The sequence below is a fragment of the Trifolium pratense genome, linkage group LG4 (genome assembly GCF_020283565.1).
Source record: "Trifolium pratense cultivar HEN17-A07 linkage group LG4, ARS_RC_1.1, whole genome shotgun sequence".
Classification (NCBI taxonomy): domain Eukaryota; kingdom Viridiplantae; phylum Streptophyta; class Magnoliopsida; order Fabales; family Fabaceae; genus Trifolium; species Trifolium pratense.
The window spans coordinates 29177388-29188224 of NC_060062.1; the positions used below are offsets into that span (position 1 = coordinate 29177388).

The 10837-nt window shown below is 28.4% G+C and overlaps 2 long non-coding RNA genes across 2 annotated transcripts; both read left to right on the plus strand.

Moving 5' to 3' along the window:
• Positions 1–5677: 5677 nt before the first annotated feature.
• Positions 5678–6290, plus strand: LOC123919595. The gene is made up of 2 exons (XR_006813281.1): positions 5678–5879; positions 5984–6290. It is a non-coding gene; the product is annotated as an uncharacterized LOC123919595 (long non-coding RNA).
• Positions 6291–9544: 3254 nt separating this feature from the next.
• On the plus strand, positions 9545–10163 carry LOC123919596. Its single transcript, XR_006813282.1, has 2 exons — positions 9545–9735; positions 9822–10163. It is a non-coding gene; the product is annotated as an uncharacterized LOC123919596 (long non-coding RNA).
• The last annotated feature ends 674 nt before the right edge of the window (positions 10164–10837 follow it).

Genomic DNA, 10837 nt, shown 5'->3' on the forward strand with positions numbered 1-10837 from the left:
TTCAAAAGGGAGGAAATCTCCCCGGTACCAAGTTCATATGGTGCCCGGCACATTCATCCTAATGTTCATAAATTCATACATTCTTCATGAAAAAACGCCCAAAACTGGGCAGAAATGACAAAAGATAGATCTAAGCAAGAAAATTTGGAAGAATTACCTTGAATATGAAGAAAATATGAAGAACGATTTGACTAGTAAATTGGAACTTCAGAGAGATTCACAATTGAAGAGAGAGAGTGAAAAGTAAAAATGAAATTCACTCTCCTCTATTATATAGACCAAGCCAGGAAAGTGAAGAGACGCTTTGATCCAATGGTCCTTACACTCCCTCGTAAAAATCAAAGCAGTAAATGCACCCTTTCACATTCCCAACGAATAAAGCTCCTCGAATTTCACTCGAGCAAGCCCTCAAGCAAAAGGGCTATATTTACAAAAACCTCCTCGTTGCTAACTTCTTAGGTGCAGCAACGAGCAACAATTGATATTATCTCCTCGTCATAGTCGCGAGCAGGTATACTTCTCGTTGTTATCTCTTCGCCATGGCAACGAGCAATTATTCCATCTTGTGCAGTATTTCCTCGCAGGAGATACGAGCAGCTATTCCACCTTGTACAGTATCTCCTCGCAGGAGATACGAGCAACACATTTGAGCAAAACATTGCAAGTACTTGCTACGAGCAAGGCTTTGACGAGCACCTTCCTCGTCCACATTTGTTCAAGAGAGGTTGTAAGGAGATTTCCTTCTGCAATTGGGCACACATCTAAAAGTCATCACTCCTATGCCTAGGAGCAACGACTTGGGGGGCTCCTGTTCTGGACTAGACTAATGCTAGTCCATCTAGACCCTCACAAAGTCCACATGGCTTGCCCAACCACCTCCATGTCAGCATGGCACAACCTCTCCACCAAGATAGGGTAAAATTACTACTCTACCCACTATCTAAGGGTAATATCTTGGCAGTCCCTCTTAATGGGCCTTGGCTAGTCCAGCCCACTAAGAGGACCTTTGGCCCAGAGCTGGGGGCTATAAATACTCTCCCTCTTGGGAGAGCAAGGTAGAACACTATTCATTATCACAATTACTCTCTCTCTCTAACTTCTCTCTAGTATCTCTTTTGCTCTCTATTCCTTGTCTGACTTTGGCATCGGAGCACCTGCAGGTACAACCCCCCCTCCGTGGACCATCTGCTCGGATTGCTGCCTACCACCTGCTCAACGGACTTCCAGCTGGCCGTCTACCTGTTCTGATCTACAGTTAAGATCAACCGGGTAATGGGTTTGAGGTTCCCCGATTGTTATCCTTCAATTTATTCTTCATTTAGAGAGATAGACAAATTAAAGTTTGGTGGAACTCATTAAAAGTGGGTCCCAATAATTTGTGGTTATCTTCAACTGTGTTTATCTCTTTAAATGAAGAATAAATAGAGGGATAACAAATAGAAGAAACCCAAACTCACGGAGTAATAATCACTTCACTAGAGGTTTAATTTTTTTTTTTGGTTACATCTAGAGGTTTAAATTTACCCGGTGGGTTATACTAAAGAATTAGTTGTCACATATGTTGTCACCTATTGGTTCATTATTTTTACAAAATAATTTTGCCATTGTTTAACAATATTATTCATCTTTTGTGATTTTTTTTTTTACAAAAGAGGTCCGAAGTCCGATTCCTCATTTGTGATTTACTCTTTCTCATTATGAAAGGTTATAAAAATGGAAATGTAAAAAAAAAAACAACTTATGATTGGTATGTTTTTTTACGGCCGCTTTACTAAGTGTATATTAAAGTGCTAAATACAACCCTTTGATGTAATTAAGAGACATTAATAATGTATTAAATTTTATGAAGTATTTTTTTTACATTTTCGTAAGCGTTAAGAAAATATATATATTGTTTTTGTCAAGTAAGAAATATTTTATTTATGTAAGGAGAAGATCACCTCTATAAATTATAGAGTATAAAATCGGTTGTTATATATTAAGGGAAATATGGTTAAAATTATCAAATTTATTTATGTTATGATTATCTTTGTTTCACTTTTTCTTATTGCAAAGAACGTAGACGGTAGGCCATTTCATTATTTTCAAACTTCATTCTTTACTTCATACACAATAATTTATCCCATTTTAGTTATATTATTTTATTCTTTGGCTGAAATGTAGTTTTGATCTCATATTTTTAATTGTTTGAAGTTTTGATCCCCCTCTTTTAAAAATTAATCTTTCCCCCTATTTCAATATTTTTTTTTTTTTTTTTTACTTTTAATTTGGTCTACCACTCCATTTTAGGGTGAATTTCAATGATATTGCAAAGTCAATTGTGACATGTTGAATGCCATGTGAATAGAGCATTATAGGTGACATTAATATTTATTTTATTTTCATTTAAAAATATATTTATTAATAAAAAAATAAATTTAAAATTGACCTTAAAATAGAATGGAGAACTAAAAATAAAAAGTTGAAATAGAGGATAAAAAAATAATTTTTAAATTAGAGGAATCATAATTTCAAAATAAATTAAAAATAAAAGGATGGAAATTGTATTTAAACTTATTCTCTTTTTTCTTTTGATTACTCTTTTTTTTTTTGTTCATTACAACAGCTCAACCACGAACCCCAGGTATTAAATGTTTAAAAGCTATTGATTGTCCACGAGATTTTTGCCCAGCTAATATGGTAGTGATATGTGGTTTTGGTGAGTGTGCTTGTGTTCAATATATAATCCCCAAGGAAATGCTGCCCCCGAAGGTCTAATTATAATACTCAAATAGAATATTTTATGAGCTGTCATTTAATTATCGTCTTGATATTCAATAATTTGAATATTTTTTTTATTTTCTAATTTCATAAACCTTGTATTTTGGCTTGGACTTTAAGATGCTTATTAATTCAGATGACATTAATGATCATTTGACGGTTGTTTTTAACGAGATTCAAACTCGGCATATTGTATATTTGGCTTTATAATCTAATATGATTGTAATGAATGAAATGAAATAAGGCAGCAAATATTATTATTTTACAGTTGTTTTTGACAACATTCAAACTCAGGAAATAGGGCCAGCACATCAAAACGTGGCCAAGATTTTAGGAACTCAGTTATGACTGAATTCAATTTTCAACAACAGTTATAATTCCGTTTGACTTGACATCTAGCACAAAAAACATGTGCGTTTTTGAAACGGTCAACACATTTAGTGAAAAATAATTATTAATTAAATTTTCACTTCTGGGTATTAAAAAATAAGATATGATATCACCAAACCCGAACCGAGCCGAGCCGGACGGACGGCGGCGGCGCGTGTGATATTCGACATGGTGTGTGGTCTCCCTTTCTTGGTTATCACTTTGTGGTATATAAACACTACTAAAGTGAGTGATCCATCCAATGTGGGACTCAATGTGAACTTTTTCAAATTCACAACTCTAGCTCTTTCACTTGTGTTTATTTCTATGTCAAGTTCATCATACAAGTTGCTAACTTGTTCCAACAACTCTGAATTATCGGAATTTCTTTCTCCTGAAAATGAATTGATTAATTAAAAAAGAAAGAAATTCACGTGTTCTTCTTATCAAAAAATTTCCAACCCTACTACCTATAGTTAAGTGAGAAATTAGTTTTAGTGTCGGTGTGATAAGTATACAATAAACCTAAAAAATTAATTTTGTTTATAAAGTCTTACAAAGCAAGTAACAAATACAAACAAATCAGTAGTTCATGCATGAAATTAATGTCACCAAGAACAACAAAGTTAAATAATCAAACTCATATTTAATCCATCTTGAAATAACCTACATATTTACTTCAAACAAACTCATTGATCTCAAATCATATACACCAATAACCCTTCCCGCCCTTTTCACGAGAAGCACCGAGCTAACTGAATTTTTAAAGTTATTTGATTTGATTTGATGAAATTCAATTTTCATACTTAATTAACACATCGACAGATACAAACTGCATATAAAAATCTTTTTTTAAGATAAGGTAAGAGAAATCTTTTATCTCTTGGTTTTGGTTCATAGGTAGAATAGATTTTTTATTTTTTTATTTTATTTTTACGATTGGTGTAATGACCCATTAGTTTGCCTTCAGAGCATTCAATGGCGGTTTCTTGAATTATAAAGATTGAATACCCCAATACTCCTTATAACAAATTATGTTGGTATACCAAATATGTTGGTATCCCCTCAAACTGTCATCCTCTAACATATTCTCATAATAATATATTATTGATTGACCCTTGGCAAATGCACCAATTTTATCGTTAAGTAATAATATTTATAATAAGTTCATCTCCACAGGGATCGTGTCAAAGTAATTAGTTTAATTTACGAATTAAAAATAGAAAAGTAAATTTGCAATCCCTTGTATAAGATAAAAGATAAATTTTTGGAGAAATTCAAGTTGAGACAAGTGGTTAGGCGCTTTCGAATCTCTCCCCTATTCCTATTTGGTAATATGACGTTATATTTCGTTGCAATTCCTTTTATTATCATGACGGATTAACCCTAAAATAGTGAGATGTGCTTTCACATACTAAAATCACCATATGCAATTGAAAACAACGACCAGTAACACCAGTTGGAAATCATTCAAGCATTAATTGAGCGTTAATCCTATTGCCTCTAACATCGGGTGCTTGAGTTACCTTTCTCAATGCCGGCTAGATTAATTATCCTAGACTAAAATTTAGGGCTCTGTTAGGACGATACCTAATTCTTAATAACAATTAATTCATAAATTTTTTTTTTTTTTTAAGAGACATAAAATTTTGAACAATTTTGTCTCTTTTTCTTTTTTTCTCTTTGATTTTGTGATAGTTCTCTTGTATACCTTCTCAAACTTAGTTGTTGATAGTTTCATATGAGCAACCCCAAACTTATAATATTGTCAAGAAAAGAGAACTAAATTTCTACCTAACTCTAAGGAGGGTAAACAAATTTATTTTTGAGGTCTATAGGGTTTTAATATGGTTTATCACCGAAAGAAAAAAGATAATTTTCACGGCTCAAAATTGCTAAACAAAGAATAATTATTATTAAGGGTAACTTGAAAAAGGCTCTAGGTACCAATAAAAATTGCCTCATTGCGAGTAAGTTTAAACCAATTAGTCAGCAGAGAATATTAATGCAAGTTCTAAAAAATAAATATTTTACGGTACTCTCATAAAATATAGAAAAAAACTGAAAATACCATAAAAATATTTGACTCAAATCCTTTGACTTCGATATTTAAAAAGAGAGGTGTTTTATTGGTATAGGTATAACGAATCAACTCTTATAAATCTTCCATCAAATATACAGTCCCATATATCTACGATCTCAAGATCCCTATTATCTGGTGTCACATATTTTGTAGTTAGATTTGATCAAGCATTACACTCAATTAATGCATAAACATGTCGTCACCTATTAGGTAATTATTTCCACAAATAAATTTTCTATTTTGTCCAACAATATTACCCATTTTTCCTAAAAAAAGAAACCATTATTACTCCTTTTTTTTCTTTTCTATTTTCCCTTTGATGATATGAAAGGTTATAAAATAATGAAAGTTTATATAAAAAATAATGAATTCTTATGATTGGTAATTTTTTTCACCTTTTTATTAAGTGTGTTATAAAAGTATAAAACAACAATTTGACGTACTTAAGAGACATTTAATAACGATTATAATTTTAAGAAGAGTATTATACAATTCCATAAGCGCTAAAAACTATTTCATTGATGTAACAAAAGGATCACCTCTATAAATTATAAAGTGTTAAATCATTTTTTACATGCAATGAGGAAAAATATGACTCAAATTGTTAAGTCTGTTTATATTATGATTATCTTTTTTTCTCTTTTTTTTCTTGCAAAGAACGTAAACGGTAAATGATATTTATTATTTTAAAGTTTCCTATTTTGCACATAATATTTTATCCCATTTTAGTTACCTTATTTTATTCTAATATTTTTCATTACATTACATTAGGATATATGTGTATCGACAATGCTGATTGTCCTCTTAATTTATGCCCGCCTACTATGCAAGCGATCTGCTTTTTTGGAGATTGTGCATGTGTTGCAGATCCATTGCCAGAGCCAGAACCAATAGAAGAACCATGAGAGTATAAAAATGTCATGCTGTCATTTAGTTATTGTGTTGGCACCTAATATTTTGATTTTTTTTTTTTAATTTCGCAAATCTTTTGGTTATGAGTTTATTACTCTAAGATTATGGTAATAAAATGAAATAAGGCAGCGAATAATATCATTTAGATTCTCCTTTTCTATCTTAATTAATTGTTAAGTGGAAAATAATAAAATTTATATTATTATTTTAAAGTTTAATTACATATTTGATCCTTTATTTTTATTTTAAGTTTTAATTAGATTCCTTATGTTTAAAATATTTCAAGTTAATCATTTTAGTCAAATTTTTATTTAAATCGTCTACATTGATAATAGATTTGCATACACGAAAAACTTAAGAGGATACTACGTGAAAGTTTAAGAAAAACTTAACTCAAAATTAAACCAAGAGTTAGAAGATATTTAACTCAAAATTTAATGAAAAATGACGAACTTATGTTGACTTCAATAACATAAGGGACTAACTTGAAATTTTTTATACCTAAGAAACGAAATTGAAAACTAAAATAAACATAATTAAGGAACTAAATATGCAATTAAACATTTTTTTTATTATTATTATTAAGTTGTATTATTATTAATCATATTTTAATTTTTATTAATAATTTACTTTAAAATATTTATTTTTTAAGTAAATTAAGAGATTATTATTATTATTATTATTATTATTATTATTATTTAAAGAAAAAGAGGAGTAGCAAATAACTACTACTCAAAAATTAATTTTTTTTTATAGATAATATTGTTAAAATATAAGTGAAATTATTGTGTTAATTATTTTTGTAACTTGTTTCAGTGATAAATAATAGTCCCGTGTATATTTTTAATCAACAAGTAAAAAATTTATTAAGAATATTTAGGGTAATTTAGTAAGTTTGATACTAACTAACTTTATTATATTATAATTAACGGTTAGTAGTAAACTTTGTAGTAATACTGTTTATGTTTCTTTTCTTTTTTTTGATGAAAAACATTGTTTATATTTCTTTTTTTTTCATAGAGTATTTTTTTATTTATTTCTATATTCCTATTTTCATGGGGTTTCTTCTTATTTTTTCTATATTAATTCTTTCTATATTTTTTTATTGACTAAACTTTCTATAATTTTTTATTGTTTTTTTTTTCTATTTTTAGGTATAAATTGTTGTGTTTTGTTATTATCTACAATCCGTTTTGCTCATATTTTAAAGCATATCATCTTTTTATATTTTTTAAATATTTTTTTAGTAAAATTACAATGAAGGATATAAAACTTGCAACGTGGTTAAAAGTAATAAGGATAAATTAGTAACTTTGATGGTAATCAATTTTAATATATTAGTAATAGATATCCTATTCAATCATTAAATGATGAATTGAGATATCATTAAATGATGGATTGAGATATCATATATATACTTGACCTTGAAATCTTCTATAACATACACAAAAGGCATAACAAGTTATCTTGTAGCTTATTCTTCCAATTTTATTCTTCATTTAAGCTCTTTTATTTATAATTTTATCATCCTTTACAAAATCAAATAATTAAAAAATAATTGATAAATTAAGAGCATAATGACATAAAAAAAAAATTAGGTATTCCAACTATACATGTTGGCACCCTTAGTAAGCTCTAATCATATGCTAAGTGCTCATATATATTAATAGAAAAAGTGAAAAGTATATACAAAAATGAAGGACCAAACCTTACCCAAAATAAGAAATAAAAATAAAATGCAGGAGAAAAGAAAAATAAAGAAAAACAGGAAAAAAGGAAAAAAAACAAGAAAATCTAAAAAAGAAAGAAGAAAAATTAAAGAGAGTGAAAGATAGAAACACCCCTTGGATCGGGTGTTATAATTGGTTACGTAAACTTGCTCACTTGTTTCTAGACTATCCCTTTGTTTCCCATCTTTGGTACTGGCTTAGTAATATCTTAGTATAGGATACAATTTATGCATTCAGTAATATCAATGTCCTTAACTGTTGTAAACATGCTTAGTAATTTCACATTTTTGCATGGCTAGATGTTGCACTAAAAACACACTTAAAACAAATATATTCTGTTGTTCAAGTAATATAAAAGATTATTGTATCCACATGAATTAATTAATAAGTACTAAAATACTTAATATTATTTATTATTTAGACTAATAAGTAGTTGAGAGTTCCCCGTAACTAAATAACAAGCAATTAAGAAAAGAATTAAAATGCAAAGTTCCAAATCAATAGAGAGAGACCTAGGGTCATAATTTTCCTTGTAATCTTTGATTCTCTATGTTAAGTTCCACTTGAACTTCTTTATTTTAACTTATTAATTACCAATCTTTTTTTTATAGAGTAATTACCAATCCTTTACTAAAACTATTAATCCTCATTTGATCATTCATGATTATATTATTATTAATAAATTAACTATTTATTTTGTCATGCAAAATAGTTCAAATTCAAGAAAAGCATAAAATACAAAAAGGTTGAATGACAATGAAGGTTTGATCATGCAATAATCTTTGTCACAAATTTTTTCTAAAAACAACTGGGTGAAAAGTTTTGAAACCTAATCTAATTAGTGTCTGTGTGTGTTTAGAAATTTGGAAAGATGAATCCTAGGGGAACTAGGGTTAGGCTGAGTAGGACTTAAAATTGAAAGTTGAGTGTTAAATCCTAATTAGACATTTTTTAATAAAGGCGAAGAATAATCTAGTATCGTGAGTTATAAAATGATTGTCTTACGTTCTTTCCTTTTTCTCTCTACTTTGAAATTTCTTTATGTCTTTTCTTCAAATTTTTTTCAAATGTATATATTTAATTAAATATTTTAATTGGATGGAAGAAAAGCTTAGTAGAGAAAAAACTTTTAAAGTAAAACACAATTTTTTTTTGACAAAAAAGGAAAACACAATTTAAACCCTCCTTTTATTGTCCTTTTATCATCTTCAGCATCAACACCAGGATCATCTAATTTAGTAGAAAAAACAACTAAAGAGTTTGATCAAAGAAAATTACAAATCAAGGTCACATGTTTTTAGCTACCAATTTTTTTTAGCAAAAAAAAAAAAAAAATTAATAGTTTTTAGCTACCAATTAAATGTAGATAGATTTTAGAGAATTGTCCCATTTAATAGTTATCTTTGATCCAATGATATACTCAATTAATTCATAAATATGTTATCACACTATTGGTGCATTATTTTTACAAATAATTTTGTCCTTGTCCAACAATATTATTTTTCTTTTGTGATTTATCCTTTCCTATAATGAAAGCTTATAAAATAATGTAAATTTAGCAACAAAAAGTAAATAAAGAATCATGTCTTATAATTGGTAGGTTTTTGTGACCTCATTACTAAGTGCGTTAAAGGGACAATCACAACATTTTTATGTACTTAAAAAGACATTTAATAATAATTCTAATTTTTGGAAGTTTCTTCTTTTTACAATTTCATATACGCTAAAAACTATTTATATGAAGAAAATTAACTCTATAAATTATATAGTGATAAAATCATTTGTTACATATACAACGGAGAAATATGGTTGAAATTGTCAACTTTATTTATGTTATGATTATCTTTCTTTCCTTATATCATGTTACAAAGAATGTCGTTGGTAAGTCATTTTCAAATTTCTTTCTTTACTTCTTCGTATCATTTCCGTTACATTTTTTATTATTTTTTTTTTCTTCATTACAACAGGTTCTGGATGTGTTCAAGATTATGATTGTCCACAAGATATGTGTCCGCCTGGTTTAAAAGCAAAATGTTTTTATGAAACTTGTCTATGTGCTGGAAAGATGTTGCAATAGATTTTGTGACCACATGATTTTGTATTTAGCACTAGACGCAAGATTTACACAAATGATTTGCTAAAGTATTTTATCATTTATTATGCATGCTGGCGCACAGTAAATTGAATTTTTTTTTTTCTTTTTCTAATTACACAAACCTTGTTGTAGTTTTGTCATGGTAATCTAAGATCATGGTAAAGAAATTAAATAAGGAAGCAAATAATATTTATATTGTCTTTTTCTCTTTTAATTTCAGAAATACCCACATGGAATTCTATTCAGATATATTAATTTTTAGGGTCTTGCTAACATCTGTCCTAACTCTTAAGGGCACATGTTAAGAATCCAAAAATAAAAACATTCTCTTAAAATTTGTGTAATTAATTTGTAATCAAATTTAAAAAATGAATTAGATACATGAATTATGATAAAACATTTTCTTTTTTGAATCACTAACATATGCTCTGATGACACACATTAACTTTTCCCTAATTTTTATTTCAAATATGTAGCTTTTATATTAATAATAATACTTCCACGCCTATAGAGTTATTCTATATAATATCTCATTATAAATATTATTAGATCTCATTGATCTATTGAATTAAAAGTTCTTATCTAGTAAATCAACTCCACAATCTTTTATAAATATTTGACAATTGTAACCATGTAATCAAATAGTCAACATTTAACGGAATTTATAAATAAAAAAAATTATTGTATATTCAATTGAAGTTATTGAATGAAATATAAAGTAGCTTTGAAATTTTATAAAAAATTGTAGAGTTTTTTCGGATAACTTTAGGTGGGATGGTGAATTCTTTCTCTCATGATGAATGGGTAAACTGCCCTCTGGCTTGTATTTATAAATTGTAAGCCTCTCGTTGTAATGAGTTCGAGTATCTAATAACTACTTTACAAGTG